Source organism: Cygnus olor, chromosome 11 (genome assembly GCF_009769625.2).
Source record: "Cygnus olor isolate bCygOlo1 chromosome 11, bCygOlo1.pri.v2, whole genome shotgun sequence".
Taxonomy (NCBI): Eukaryota; Metazoa; Chordata; class Aves; order Anseriformes; family Anatidae; genus Cygnus; species Cygnus olor.
Genome location: NC_049179.1, coordinates 1,569,949 through 1,585,950, shown reverse-complemented (window position 1 = coordinate 1,585,950; position 16,002 = coordinate 1,569,949). Strand labels below are relative to the sequence as shown.

The 16,002-nt window shown below is 36.6% G+C and overlaps 1 long non-coding RNA gene across 2 annotated transcripts in view; it reads left to right on the top strand.

Moving 5' to 3' along the window:
* LOC121075918 overlaps nucleotides 1-16,002 on the top strand; it is a 67,604-nt gene that overhangs the window by 14,958 nt on the left and 36,644 nt on the right. The window contains exon 3 of one of the 2 annotated variants that reach the window (XR_005823244.1): nucleotides 529-870. The exons of the other annotated variant lie outside the window; for it this stretch is intronic. This is a non-coding gene — a long non-coding RNA (uncharacterized LOC121075918). Of the gene's footprint in view, nucleotides 1-528; nucleotides 871-16,002 lie in introns of those variants that run through there. 2 annotated transcript variants of the gene reach the window in all.

Here is a 16,002-nt window from a genome sequence, read left to right as displayed (position 1 = left end):
CAAAGGCAGGCATAGTTTACCAAGCATATTAAAACCAGCAGTTTTTATCTCCATTTTAGAAGGAATGCTTAGCTAGTATGACTTATGACTTTTTCAGTGTCATTGACTTTGCATAAATTTGTTGCAAACTTTTGTTGTGTTCATTACTAAAAATGTAACATCTACATGCTTCTTTCCTGGTAGTATGCTATTCTCTTTTCAACACATGCTAAGGTTATGTTAGCATCTGACAGAACATGGCTGCACGTTTTCAGCATCTGTTTCACAAGAGATGGTGTTGTTGTTAAGACTATCGCTCAGCCCTCAAAGTTTGTCTTTTCAGCAAGTAACCATTCCTGCCCATTTCTGGGTAATACTTATCATTTTAGGACAGATAATATTTCCATTCAGATTGGCTAATACTCTGTTTCATGAATGGAGAGAATCCAGGAAATCACAATGAGACCAGGGTGAGATTGATTTTCTTATATCTGCCTTTGACAAGACTTGAGCTGAAATATTCAAATATCTTTTTTTTTTTTTTTTCAGATGTATGCCTTTAACTACAGAATATATTTATCCTATCTCCCAGAGAAATAGAGAAATGAGTAATACCACGAAAAACTCTTTAATCATAAACATGGAGATTGTTCTGCAGATTGCTGTGCTCTGGCAGTGCCAGTCAAGATGGAGTAAGAAAAATAATTCTGGGAAACAAAGTGTCAGATTCATAGTTACTTACAAAGCAGTAAACATGGCCTGTACTTTCTAAACAGCACAAAGAAAATTATGTAGATAAGGAAGCAACTGCATCTGGTCTTAGTAACTAAATTTAGCAATGCAAAATTAAAATGATAACTTACAGTTCTTTGTGATGTCTGATATGACTTGTTATCAATACTGGAAGGCAGCTTTGTAGAGACTGGAATTAAGAAAGAATATCCTAAAGCGGACTGAGTTTAACCCTCTTTTACATTTAAAGTACAGAGCATATATTGTTAGGCTATGAAGCTTGACAGACAGTCATAGGTAGTCAGCACCAAACCTCTAAAAACTCATTATCTTAAGCCCATTCTGTGTTTTGGCAGTTCCTTTTACTATAGTTACATAATGTATTTTGTTGTGCTGCCAGGTAAAGTCAAGCTGGTATAAGCTGAGCTTGTGAAGTTACAGCACGTATATGGTGTGTATCTGTTCCAGTGTGACAACATTAGCATATCTGCAATGAGGCACATTTCTTTCATGTACACGTGGCCTTAGGTTACTAGCCTTTAGCTTATAAATGTGAGGACTCTTACACACACCAGGAATTTTAGTGGAAGAGATGGTGCTGTTTGGGAGCCTGCTTAAAGCCAAGGGAAAAGTGAAGGGAAGAAGATCAAGTGTAACAATATGCCTGCACACCTCAGCAAGATGAAGCAGCAATGCTTCACAGTGACAGCTATAGGACTTTTGTAGTGCAGCATGACATTTCGCAGTGTCACAAAGACAGTCTGTTCTGGTTGTCTACTAATCCCATCTGATTTAGTGACAGGTCTTTTAAGGAAGGACTTTCTAAAAGGACTATCTGCCTGCTGTTGTTCACCTGACATCACCAAATGAGCATATGGATAAGTGGAGGCCCACCAGGTTTGTGGGTTTAAATGTTTCTGTCTCACCCAGTGGCTGAGTACAGCGTTGTACCAAGAGAGTATAGATGCAAGGCAGAGTTGGACTGGAGCACATCTGTTGGTCCAGATAGCATAGAGTTCTAGCCATTAGTGAAATGCTGTGGTTGCTCTGGCTGATTGCACGTGCACTTTGCAAGTTTCAGTCAAATTTTAATCTCTCTAAATAAGATACATTTTTTTTTTGATACAAAAAAATCTCTTCCCAAATCATAACTGATGAGAAAAATTGCAATGAACTGACAAGGGAATTTCTTCTTCTTTTGCATAAAAAACCTACAACTGAGGAGATGTATTTAAAATTCCTGGCTGGGTTCAGCTATGTGGAAAAAAAACACAGTGTGGTTATGGGAGACTTTAGGAGAATCTGTACCCAGAGATACCAATGGTATATTAGATGTACAGGATCATCAGTATTAAGAGGAGCTACTGCAAGAGGAGTAGGCATCTTCAACAGCACAATTGCAACAACCACTTTTTCTTTAAAATAGGCATGTTTTGAGTAACTTTTCATAAGGAAGTGTTGGATTGTTTCAAGACTTTGTTAGACTCCACTGAAATTTGAAGTCCTAACTAGTGAACACCCAGAACATAGTTTCTAACAGTCGTTATTTTTCAGCTTCACAAATCAGATAGGCATCAGAGAGGTATCGTCAGAAATGATGAGGTTGGTACCAAGGATCCAATTTTCAAGCAGTTTTATCTTTCTGTTGAGAAGTGTTTACAGTTTCTTGGCACTTGCAGGTGAATAAGTGAAATGGCTGAGGCAATGTGGTTTTATTTACCAAACTGTTCATTTTTGGATAGGGAGAATGTTTGAAAAATTTCGATCACAGGGTAGATGTTTCCAAAAGTTATGCATATGAGGAAATGTGGTGTGTAAATAGAGTGGGTGGAGTTATTAACTCTATAAACTGTAACTATTAACTCTATATTAACTCTATAAATGGAGTTATTCTGCTGGGTTTGAGTTAATATAGCATTGTCTTTTCAAGTTCACTTGAAATCTAAATGGCTGTTTGGTTTGGTCTTGAATAAGACATTTACATTTGCTCTTCCTATCTTTGGACACGGGAATTTAAAGTAATTCAGGAAATGGTCATTTCATTCAAACACTAATGTAAGGAGAAACACGTGTGCATGGAATGTGGGTTGGATACTATTTATCTGAAACTTTTTCTTATTATTCTTCTGATTTCTGAATAATAAATCATACTAAAAAGAGACAAGTCAAAAAACAAGTACAATAGTAAAAGAGAGAATGAAAAGCATGCAATTCTTGATCAACCCGTCAGCTCATGTATTCATGCAGATATATATTCACGGTTCACAACTCACAGTTGCTCAAATTAATAACATTCAATGTGGACAATTTGGGAAAAGAATGGGCTAAATTTAGCAAAATATTAATTTTTTATGAATAATAGTACCTCTAGTTTCAGATGAATAGAAACTGTTTCCAAACATAAGCCACTGCCAGGGACTGCTGCAGTATTTCTTTACCTTAAATATATATATCTCAAAATGAATCAGCATTATAACATTGCAAAATCAAAGGTTTATATATATATTGCGAAATATTAGCATTTACGCAGTACAGCAGTAAATTCAAAGTAAATATGCCAGTGGCAAAATTAAAAATAAAAGTTAACCTTTAGGATTTAAAGGTGAAGTAGTCCTGTGGAAAGGGAAAATAGGGAAGGATAAAAATAAAATAAAAAATCCCAAAGCTGTTTATACATACATAATTTCGTACTGGAGTCCGTAATTATACATTGAACCCTGGTGATGGTTCTGAGCTTTTTCTGTGCGTGATATGAAAAAAGTATAAAAGATTTAGACAGGTGCATAGTCAAAGATTTACTTAGCATGGGTGTAGGAGCTGAGTGCACAGGTACTTTTAAGGGAAAAAAAAAAAATCCAGTTTTGAAAGTTGAACATAGTCCAACTCCTGGCTCTACACAGTACTACCTAAAATTAAACCCTATGCTGAGAGTGCTGTTCAAACACTTCTTGAACTCCGGCAGGCTCAGTGCTGTGACCACTGCTCTGGGGAGCCTGTGCCAGTGCCCGGCCACCCTCTCAGTGAAGAACCTTTTCCTAGCTTCCAGTCTGAACTTCCTAAAGGTTCAATGAAAGTTCTTTTGTGTTTAGTTCTTGGTATAGTGAGACAGCCCAGCAGCCAAAAGTATTTTAATGTTTATGATAATCTCAGAAGAAGCTGAGGATAGACCAAATATAAAAGCTGCTGGAGAGGTACTTCTGTTCCAAGGTAACACACAGTATCTGGATGGTACAGAATCCCAGTCATTCTTGAAACTCATTTTGAATTCCTCTCTTCATAATGCCTACATTCTGTCTTCATGGATTTAGGTTATCATTTCCTATCAAGGGAGTGACAAAGGAATGAAAATCATCAGTGCTGTTGATTTGAAGAGGTTGATTATTTTTTTTTTTCCTTGTGAAAATTGTTAGGTAAATGTTGCTGATAGACACAGTCAGTGTAGTGACTTACTGGGAAATGTAGGTGTTGATTAGACCAGTCCTGTTTCCCAAGAAATTGTTGTAAATACTCTTTTATTCTTGGTTTATTTGCATCTTGGTCAAAGACGTATGTTAGTTTAATGCATAGTGCCAAAGTACTTAAAATATTAATGAGTTTTGATTCCCAATCCAATACCTTACTTGAACAAAACCGCAGTAATTTTGTTTGAAAATGGAGACAGCCTGAAGGGCAACTATAGCAGCATTTTTTTGTGATCACATTTTAAAGTGGCAGAAAATACTGGATTTTCTTATGATTTTTCAAATTAAAACTAAAATTATAAACTCCAAAGTGCTACAGAGAAATCAACCAGCTGGGATTCACTCTGAAACAACTCTGCGGAAGTATCTCCTACTCAGAGGTTTCTGGTTTTATCACTGATTGCGCAGCTGTGTGTGAAACTTGCAGGCTAATTTTTTCCTGTTCCTCTCTGGTTTGGTTTCCTTTGCATGTTTCTATTGATGTTATCTCAATTTTCAGATCTTCTGCATTATTCGTTATGGTCTGCTACTTATTTTGTCTGGGTTGAATGAGTCTTTGAATACCTTTTTATTTACTATTGTTTCTTCTTTTCAGTCTTTAATCATATGTCCATGTGTATGCCAGTTTGAAACTCAATCTTAGCTCTTCCCTGGATTGAAAAAGTAATAGCTTCAAAGATACTAACACTTTCATGTTTGCAGGAACTTCTTATGTATTATGTACTTACGTATCTTATGTACTGCCTGTTCAGGGCGGAGGGCAGTTTCCAAAAGTGCTTTGTGTGCCCTGTGTGGATCAGCCGCTTGCAAGGGAAAGCTGGTGATGCAGACAGGTTTTAAAGTGCAATTTTGTAGTGTTTGATGATTATTAGTAAACTACAAGCTTTTTCCTTTTAAGGGTTCTGGTGTGAGAGATGAGGTATTTTTGCTAGTTTCACTCGAGCAGGATTGCTATGCTAAATATTGGCATTCAAATCAAATTCCTATTTTCCATTCTAATTCTGCTGATGAGTTGGTTTTGATGTCAACAGACATTGGGCATCATATTTCAAAGTGTTTATGTCTTAGGTCAATAGGAACAAAAGTTGTAGCAAGATTCCTCAGTCCTCTTAACCTTTATCTTAGCTGGCTATGTAGCTAATACACGTGTGCATACCAAGGAATTTAAAATACTGTTGAGCTAGGAAGATAGTACATAATTTTTTTTCAGACAGGAGATAAAATGTAGGAGGTATCTGAGTCAGGCCTTGCTGATTGAAAGCTATGCTCAGGATTTCATGGGGTGCTACTTTTCCATTTAATAAGATCTTACTTTTTTGACTTTCAAGTAGGCTCCTGTTTTGCAAAGCTCATTACAGTTTGTTCTCTCCAGAAAATGGGTTCAATCATGATGCTATTAAGATAACTAAGTTGAAGAATGTCATCACAAAGTGTGTGATGTAGCTATTAAACAAAATAAATGCCACATTTAAGAAATTGCTTTTTGATGTGTTCATTCTTTCTGATTGTTCTTTGTGTAAACTGAACGCAGAGGTTGCTGCGCATACGGGAATTGAACTGCTGACTCGAATGAAACTTTGTTAATTGGTTCTTGGAAACATTGGAGTGGTTTGAGTCTGGATGGGTATCCAGCCCAAATTCATCACTGTCTGCTGCCTGTATGTCAGCAACAGATACTTCCAGCAACATAAAAGAGTCTTTCTGTCTGCATATATATTTATCTGTATGGAAGTTTACATACACCTACCCCAGAACCTCTGTACTCCAAAGTGCTAGTGAAACCTCTTTGCAATGTTAAACAATGGAATGAGTTATGCTAGTTGTGAAATACTTGTACAGAGCATCTAATTCCATCAGGTGTTCATTCGAGTGGAAAAGTTTTCTACAAATTAGCGTGGTTACATGTTACACTCTGTTATTGATTTCAACCATCAGTTTGCACCTAAGCATTGAATTCAGCATCTCTAGAAGATGAAGTTAGGAGTTAATCTTTTACATAACTGTGTGCAGAAGTTCTCTTAAAGTAATTGCACACTAACACATTTCCCTCCCTCTCTCCATTTTGAGAAATGATGGCTTTCTAGAACTCTGTCCATATACAGGATTCCTTTCCTCCTTTCTGGAAAAAAGTGGCTGGAAAGAGAAAATATGTTTATTAATAATGAACTTTTTAATGGTCTCCATCAACTGAAACATTTAACTAGTAACAGTTATAATTCCTTGATTTCAGATTGCAAGTCACTCACAAGAATGAATCTCCTATCTGAAGAGAAATTGAATAAATTATTGAAGCTATGCAGCATTCATTATAAAAGCACTGAGCTGTGTTTAGGTTAAAGTCTAAAGCAGGAGGAGTCAGAGAAGTATGTTATAATCATACTTCATCTTTATGCATCTTTGGATTGTGTAGTAGGATGGATTTTCCAGCAGAGGGAGAAGTATACTGAATTATCAGGAACCAAGCTGTAATTTTGGAAAGCTGAAAATTCCTTTATATTACTTTGCTTAGAAGACAGACTTATTTGTTCCAACCAATGTTCTTTTGAAAATATCTTTCTTTAAAATTTGTTAGCAGTGATTTTTATGTAATCATTGTTTTGGTAGTTTTTAAACAATCAAATAGTTTTGTTTTTTATATATATATATATATTTTTCCATCCATAATAGTCTGATCTAATGAGCTATGCTTTTCACTGATTGCAGTGATAACTGTTCCTTAATTCTTGATTAAACTGTGTTAAAATATGCTTTAAGGTACATATCTGTGATAACATTGTTTGTCTAGTTTACATTATCACAGTAATCTATGGATAACAGCTGTAAAAAAAAAAAAGTTACTCTTTGTTAGAACAATGTGCTATTTGTTTGAATAGAGATATTGATGTGCCAAAGTTGGTGTATATGTTTTGGCATGTGTTCTTCATTTACTGGCCCTCTATCTTCTCTTCCTTGTCCCTTGCTCAGTGAAGCATGTTAGCCATGAGCTGAGTGCTGTTGATGGTTGGCGATTTGTAGGCAGTGCATTGTTTGATGTATTTTAGTCTGTTGAGCCACTCTGGAGAATCTTTTAGTTGCTGTTTTATGAAAAATAGTCATGCACCCCTTCCCCCCCCCCCCCCCCCCCCCCCCCCGATTTTTCAGAACATTTTTTTGCAAAACATGATAAATTTTGATCATTGCTGTCTCAGCAGTTTCAGCTTTGTTTTAAGCCTCTGTCAGAGAGAGTGCGAGGGGGTGGTGGAGGCTGTTTAAACTTTAGTGATGCCACTTCTAACTTTGCAACAAAATTAACCAATATGGAAATAATTATTCTGCAATAACTAAATCCTCTGTCCTTCTTGTGAAAGTGGCCATGTTCGGCAGTGAAACTAACGGGTGCTGGGAATATTACCAGATAACTTTTCCTCAGGGACCAATTCACGTAACACTGTCAAATTACACAATGTCAGTGCAAGGTATTGAAGAACATATTACAATGACAAATTAGAAGTGCAAGGTCTTTGGATAATGTAGTTCTCTTGAAGGTGGAAACTCATTTCAGAGTAGCTCTTGGGACTTCACAGGCTATCTGGGATTTATGAACATGGCAGGTATTTTGCTTTTAGGATCTAGGGAAGGGGAAACTAGCTCTACAGTTCAGCTCTTGTTTACATGAGATGAACTTGCTTGTTCATATGAGATATAAATATATTCTGCTGCCTCATTTCTACAGGGCATTTGCATGTAACAATTGTTTAGGTAATTCTTTCACTCGTAGAACAAGAATTGAAGATTTATTGCAAGAGTTTCTGCAGCTCTGTTAATAGAATTGGGGATGTATAAAAAAATACAGCTACAAATCCAAGTCTTTGCAGAGATGTTGTCTGTTTTAGCAGACACTGAATGTAGTTGCAGTGAAGTGGTATGGATCTACATGAAAGGACAGATTGAAAACTTTCATAGCCAAATGGTACTCGGGACCAGGACTGAGCAAAATAGGATTAAAAGCTGGATACATAACAGGATGTAAGAGCCCAGTCCAAAACCACAGTTCTTAAAGCTCACTGCTTCCCAAGCTTGGAGCAGCCTGCCAGAAGTCCAGAGGAAATTAATTTTTCTCAGTAATATTTGTTAGGCAACTTTTGGCCATGCTTTTGGTCTCGTGTTCTTGATAAAGCAAAGCAATATGGTGCCTAACTTCTGAGCCTAATATCATTCCACCATTTTGGCCTTTTGAGGCTTATCTCAAGATGTATTCTCAGAGTATACCTTGCAGGCAGTGTTTTTCAGTGTCTCAGAATATTTTCCCAGATAGTAGTTTTCACAGTGAACTGACATTTGCTACAAACAAAAACAAAACAAACTGGGAAGAACCTATAGTGTGAGATGTGAACAATAACTAAGATTTTTGGAAGGTAGCAGCTTAGACTGTTAGTATCTGCAGTATGATGAAGGTTTGGACATTTGTGGCTTTTTCAGTGATTGAGATTAGTGTAAAGTGAGGTGCTTGCTTTTTAGAGAGATTTTTTTTTCCTTTTTCTTTTTTTAAAGCTTGGATTCCACAGAAAATCAGCACAGATTTGCTTTAGCAACACTCATTTTTATTGACTTTACCAGCTCACACTTCTACCTGTATCACCCGATCTTAGTGAAACCCAGAACTCTAGTGGAACACAGGCGAAGACCTAAAAAAGTGTGAATCAACCTATTTGTTTGCTGTGGTACTATAAAGCTGTAATTCAGCTGCGGTTCATTGCACAACAGATCTGGATCATCAGAAGATTTAGCCTATCATGACCTTAGTTCTAACCTCGCTGCAAAACCTAAAAATGGGCCAGCTTGTATGATTTCTTGATTTATTATGAATATTTCATGATGGGCTGGTTTGGTTCAGTGATTAGCAAATGGGTTGACAAACAGTGTGTTTTTACATTGGTGAGTTCATCACTGTGACATCTGCAGTGGTATTTGAAAATGTAAGATTTTTTGCTGAAAGCTGTCTGAATTTTTACATGTTTATCTTTTAGCAGTCTAAGGATATTGAGGGAAAGTGTTTCTTCACTTTCATGTCTTTGTAGTCTTTTATGAACAAAAATGTACGAGCATCTTCTAGTCAGGTGTCTCTGCTGAATTGTGTAGTTTGCTGTGATCCTAACTCAGCAGCAATGAGGTTGACAGCTTACTCCTTTGGAAAGCTGTCAGCAATGCTGATGTGGCAGCTGCAGGATGTCTTGGCTAAATCACTTATATGAGTGGAGAGTCCTTCGGCCGCCTTCTTTCCCCTGTCTCACATGGGAAAAGGAGTAATAAACAGCATGATACTATTAAGCTCTCTAAAGCAGACCAAGTGAGGGATAGATTATGTCAGAGATGCTTTTAAAAACACTTATGCACTGAATGAGCTGAGACCCGCCCCATTAGCACTCTGGCAGGTAGGCACAGTTGAGTCATGGAGATCGGACACTTGCTCCAACGGGCCTCAGTGTAAGGTAGTGGTGGGCAGCTCAACACCAACCTATAACTGTTCCACCCTGGACACTCAGCTTCTACGCGGTGACAGATGTATGCATAGCAGCTCTGTGCCACCTTTCCTTTTTTTTTTTTTTTTTTTTTTTTCCACAACCAGCTGTCAGCATAGGCTGCTGATCAAATTAGTCCGTGTTGATTTCAATGCCACAACTTTTCAGCAGTTTCAGGTATTGTTCTCCTGTCCCTTGTTAAGCCAGAAATCCCACCAAGGCTCATTGTGCTCATTTTTAGCTTGTATAGTCCTGTTTGCTCTGGCTTGTTTATGCTTAAGTCCTCTTTGTGTTGTCCTTTTAGCCATGGATCACTCAGTAACTCAACACTTGATGCAGGCAATGTCGTGATACTCTTGTGACAGGCTGTGTCAAACAGGAATGATACAAGACTGTGTCTAGTTATAAGTAGAGGTGTGTGGTTGTTTGGGCTGTATTTATTTTTACTGGAAGTGGTTAAATGCTTCCAGTTTTAGATTCTCTAGGCTAGACCCAGGTCTTCAACCATTAAATTAATATGTCTATATAGATGGAATTGTGGGAAATATTGGCTACTGGCCTTAACATTCAACATGTATATTTAGGTAGAAACAATAAGTAAATAGTACTTGTAATAAGATAAAGGGAAAATGTAAGTATGTATTTTAGGCAAAGCCAATGTATCACCAGAGCAGCAACACCAAAGGTAAACTTGGGGATTTGTACAACAGCAAAATCCCTTTCTCTTTGCATACCTGGTATTATTTGCCAACTTATTTCAGAAAGAACTACACCATTTTATGTAGTGAACCAACTGACTGAGTTCTGATGACAATATCGTCCTCAATGTGTGTGTAATTGATATCACTAATAATGAAAAAAACACATACTGCTTTTTAGGTTCTGTGTTCTGTGCTGCAACATTGTTTTGCAATACCTGTTTGTGAAAAGTATAATTTTTGTTAGTAGACATATAAAAATGAAAGAAAGAAAATTGCTTTAGTTGACAGCAATGTTTTGTTTCATTTAATTAAACTTTTGGACCCGTGCTTAAGATTCTAGATCAATTTAAATAGTTGACATAGCTATTTTCATTCTTAGGCCATGTAGGATATTTTCCTTCTTTGGCCATTTTTTTTTTTTTTTTCATTCATGAGTAGTGTTGATTGACTTAAAACTGGGTTTACCAGTGTATTATAAACAGCCTCTGGTATGCTTTTATGGATTTGTGGGTACTTAGAATCAAAATAATCTATTTTGGTATACATATGGTTGTGGTAACTGCACCTTGTATTAACTCACCTGAAATGACTTGGATTACAGCTGTGTGGCAGCATAGAGGCTACGTGCTATTTAATCAGTTCATCAGTACAGTTTTTTTCACTAATTCTGCACTTGCACTGAGGCACATGGCTGTTGTCAGAAACTGAGCTCTTGTTATCTGTGCTGGATGTAGCCTGAATTAGCTCTATACCAGCCAGCAATTTTCTCTATGCTACAGGAATGGTCAGGGTTGAGGGGACAGTTTAGTTTCAGCACACTTCTAGCTGCTTTTTTGCTTTCTGTGTGGGTAAAACTCTTAGAATCAAGGTGAGTCTTGTGCTCATATGTTTTTGTTGCTGCTGTGAGCAGAACAACTTAAATTCGAACTAGACAATGATTTTGCAGTGAGGGGAAAATATGTTTTTAAATAAAATTGTTTGGTCAAAATTTTAATAGGAAATTTCACTCTTGCAATAGCTGAACAGATACTAAAAGCTGGGAGGTATTAAAGTCTGAACGAAGCCATTTTGACTGTAAGAGCTATGCTAGGGATGGGTTATCAAGTTGTATTCTTCAAGAAAAGAATTAAGTAATGAGGAGAATAGCTAGGCATGATCACAGTGATAAAAATTTGTTTGCTGGAGCAAAGAGTTCTTTATCGGTTACTCTTGCAAATTTTCTCCTTGTGTGTGCTGGTATACTGCTGCACAGTCTCTTTCTTCAGTTTCTTCATGCTTGACTCAGAAGCTGTGAGCGTATTATCTATGGGAGAGAAGGAAACAAGGTTTCATATAATCTTAACATAAAATGAATCTTTTTTGGTGTTTCCATTACTGACCTGACACTTTCTCTTAGTGACCAAATTAGATCTAATCGTTTGCCTAATGCACTATGTGGAACTGGCCATGCCTTGTGTATGACAAGAACATTGTCATATGAACATATGTCAATGTTGAAAAAGTTCCACTAATATACCTTTGAAGTAGCCAGGTGTTATGAGTTTAGGTAGAATTGTCTCTGGAGTACTAACTTACTCCTTGGCAATTACTGCAAAATAAACTTATGTAGTTTCCTGTTTCTGAGGGTCCTAGTCTTTGTTCAGCAGAATATCTGAATTAAATTGCCCTTTCTCTTGTCCCTCAAAGCTGAAAGAACAGAGGAGAAACAAGTGATAAGTGAAGGGAAAAACAAGTGAAAGAGATGAATAAAGAAGAAAAACAAGAAGGTTGCCCATGACAAATGCATGGACTAGTTATGTCAGTGCTTCAGCTCATTTCTCACTGACACTACAGAAAGAACAGTTCTCTTGTGGCCTTGATTTTTCTCTTGTGCTTATACAAAGTTCATAGGCTGGATGCTTAACTAGCGTAAATCAGTGTAGTGCTGCTTAAGACAGGAGACATGGCTGAGGAACTGCTCCAGGAGGAATTATTCTGGAGCAATGTGGTGTAAGCAAGATGAGAATGATAATGTGTGCCTTTATTTAGCTCAGGTCCTTGAGCAAAGGGATGGACAACATATATAATACTGGTAGTAGTGCCTTTAGTACTCCTTGGCCTGAAGGATAATCAAAGCAGTTAAAAAAGCAGAAATGTAGAAGTAAGAAGCAGGCAGTAAGTCAGGGAGGATTGCTAAGCAAGGAACAATTTGGTGAAGACAATCAATACCTTAAGGTAAATTACAGTTGATAAATTACAGAACCAAGACCTTGGGAAAGTGGGAAGTATCTGGTGGTTTGCTACTATTCTTAGTCTGATGGTATTGTCTCTCTGAACCATCTGGTCCTTTGACTCAGCCAGTTTGTAATGTGACCTACCTACTACTGTTGAAAAATGTTTCCTGCACAATTATATACCACAAACCATTTTTTGTATAACAAGATCTGCATTTCAAGTGCATATGAAGGGCTAACTGTGCTGTTTAAATGTATTTAAATGATCCTTCATCTATAATTTACGTACATCGCTGTTGTCAGGTATGTATCGATTACCATTCTATTGGATGTCAGCTCAATCACTCTCTCAAAGATGCATGGAGCAAAGCAGAGAGGTGGTCCTCCTATTAGAGCTCTATTAAGCTGTAATGATTTGTGGCCTTGCATACCACAAAGGCTGTGTAAGGTCATGGATCTTGGGATGAGAGTACACTGACTGATGCAGCACAGAGTTTGGCCTTTCTGTAGAACTGCTTTGCTCTTTGTTTTCACATGCCATAGCCACACAGATCTGTAGGGGAAAATTGCACTCAGTTGTGTTACATACCTGTGTTAGTGGAAGATTTTAAATGTGGGCAGTTATTCCATGGAGTTACCTAAATGCCGTATATCCACATGTCTGCCTAGGCAGGCTTAGGACCTGGATCAATTCTTTGATGACTTTATTTTTCTTTTTCTTTTCTCTTTTTGCATGATAATACAATCACCCTTTTCTCTCCTCTTTCCTTGTTAGTCACAACATGTGAAATGAACACCACTTTTTTTTTTTTAAATCAACGGCAGCATTTGTTTGTTTATTTATTTATTTTTAAGCTGGTGTGTCTTTAACTGTTATTACTGGTACTTATTACAGTACCACTGCAAGGCTTAAATCAGTATCAGGGATTCAATATGTGAAGCTTTGTGTAAACATGAAGCAAAACTCAGCTGATGTTTTAAAAGAGTTTCCATTCTGGATAGAGTTACAGGTTGACATTGTAGGTTCTCTTCCCCAAAATGACATTATGGTATGCAACTGACTTCAAAATCTGGCTTCTAAGCTGAATTCCTTTACTGCATCTAGCTCTCCATCTCCTATAAAACAGCAAATGCTATGCATTAATGCAATGGGACATGTTACCATTTCTTAAATTTCAGTAGCTTTTACTTTAGCTTAGAGACTGCTAAATTATTTCAGAGATAGGACTTCTTTATATCAAGATTATTTATTTATTTATTTTCCGTAGCTACGACTGAAAATATCTGTGTAAACTGATCAATGATATAGAAATTGTTTCTGGTAGACTATACTGAAGTATCACTGCTTGTTACTGTGATCAACAAAACCTTTATTTCATGCCTGAACAACTACTAGGACAACTCACACAAGAAATACTAACATAGTTCTTATTTGTTGATTTGCCCTTCACTTTTTGTTGTACATCTAGAGGCAGTTTTCCCTGCTTTGGGGAACTTGGACAAGTGGATTGTAGAAATTAAAGTTTTTTTTTGTTTTTTTTTTTTTTTTCCTTCACCCTGAGCTTTTGGGATAGTATACTTTGTACTTGCGGAAATCCAGTGAAGAATCTCTCATTTTGCTGTGTAAGTTTTATTTGCAGCCTACCTGAGCAAAAGATGTATGTTGATAATTTCTGGTATTTCTGCACCAGTGAATGCTCTAGTTAATGTTGCAAACAGACTTTCATTATAGCCCTCTTTTTATCCTCCCCAACTCATATATTTTTTGAAAAATTCTGCTGTCTCAAAACTGCCATCATTAGTCTCAGCTCAAAAGTTTTGAGGAAGGTTTCAATTAAATGCAGTCAGCTATTATGCAAGTGGGAGGAGAATAAAAAATTTCCATTACTTTTGCTTTGTACATAATAGATTTAAAATAGTTAAATATGTACTTAAACTGTGGTGAAACATGAATTGCACATGCAGAGCTGCGTCTCCTTTCAAAGCTTAGTTGGATTTTCTTTCCTTCTTTTCGTAATAATTAAAAACTAAACTAACCTAAAATCCTATCAACTTGTTTTTTTCAGCATCTTAGAAGCACTGATATAGAATGGCAAGTGGTTTCTTTTGTGTGGGTGGATTAGAAAGGCAGCTGTTTATCCAACGGACTGTACCCATTTATGATTTTAACTCTTGATGGTACTTTACCAGTTGGTACGAGAAACACTCATGTTTGAATCTCATTTAAAGCAATATGCCACTGACAATTAAAGCACATATATATTATTTTGTCATGCAATCACTTCAGTTTTAAAGAAACATCTGCTAATTCCCTCTCCTGTCAATGCTTAAAAAAAGAAAAAGTTCCATTAGAAAACAACAACAACAACAAAAACATTCATTTCACTTTATTTTTCCATGGTATCCTAACATGTCAGTTGTATTGGCACAGAAAATCATATGTCTTATTATGTTTTCCATGATTTCCTGACATATCAGTAGGACTCACAGGTGAGCTCTATACCTTACTATATTGTATAGTGATACACTAAGTCCTATTACTGACAATTCCTGTCAAACAAATAGACAAGCTGTTGTATTTTTTTAATTTAATAAAAAAAAAACCTCATCAATAGCCAAAGTTTAGCAATCACAGAAAAGTACTCCAATTAAAATCAAGATCTCACATTTGTATTTGTAATGAAAGAATCTGATATTTTGACACTTGATTGAGAAATAGAAAATGAGCACTCCATGAACTGGAGGCAAATCTGTTTTTGAAATATTTATGTTAGCTCATAATATTCTAAAACTTTGATACAGCTAGTTTTTTCAGACACAAATATGTTTGAAATTTTGCTGGCTTTTTTTTTTTTTTTTTTTCTCCTGAAGTGGCATTTATTTTCCAAAATTACTCCAGTTGGGAAAGTTTTTCAGTTCTGATTTCTCTCTGCTGGAAAGTGGAAATGAAAATTTATTATCACCTCTTTTTTGCAGCACTACGGTGGAGAAAATAAGTACTTTGTAGTTTGCTGGAATTATGTTACCCTTAATATGACTGCAGAATTCATAATCCTTCTTCAGACACTGAACACTAAGCTTATGTTTACGGCCCAGATCTTGCATATTTCAGCACTTGTCTGCCTTTTCCCTTTGTTTTACATTGTGGTCAGGCCCTATCTTCTGTGATGGCAAAACATTTCTAGCATAGAGTTTGCTTTTTTTGTTGTTGTTGTTTTTTGTTTTTTTTTTTTGTTTAAAAGAGAGCTAATACCTCCTTGTCAATAACTAGGCTTTGAGCTTCAATCCATATAAATAATAATGATTTTGTTGGCTCTGAGCACTTGCATGTGATTCTTCTTGTGTTTCAAGGCTATGAGAAGCAATGCTGCTGGTAGTATCACATAGTTTCAGGGCCTGATCTATACAGCTTTTAAAG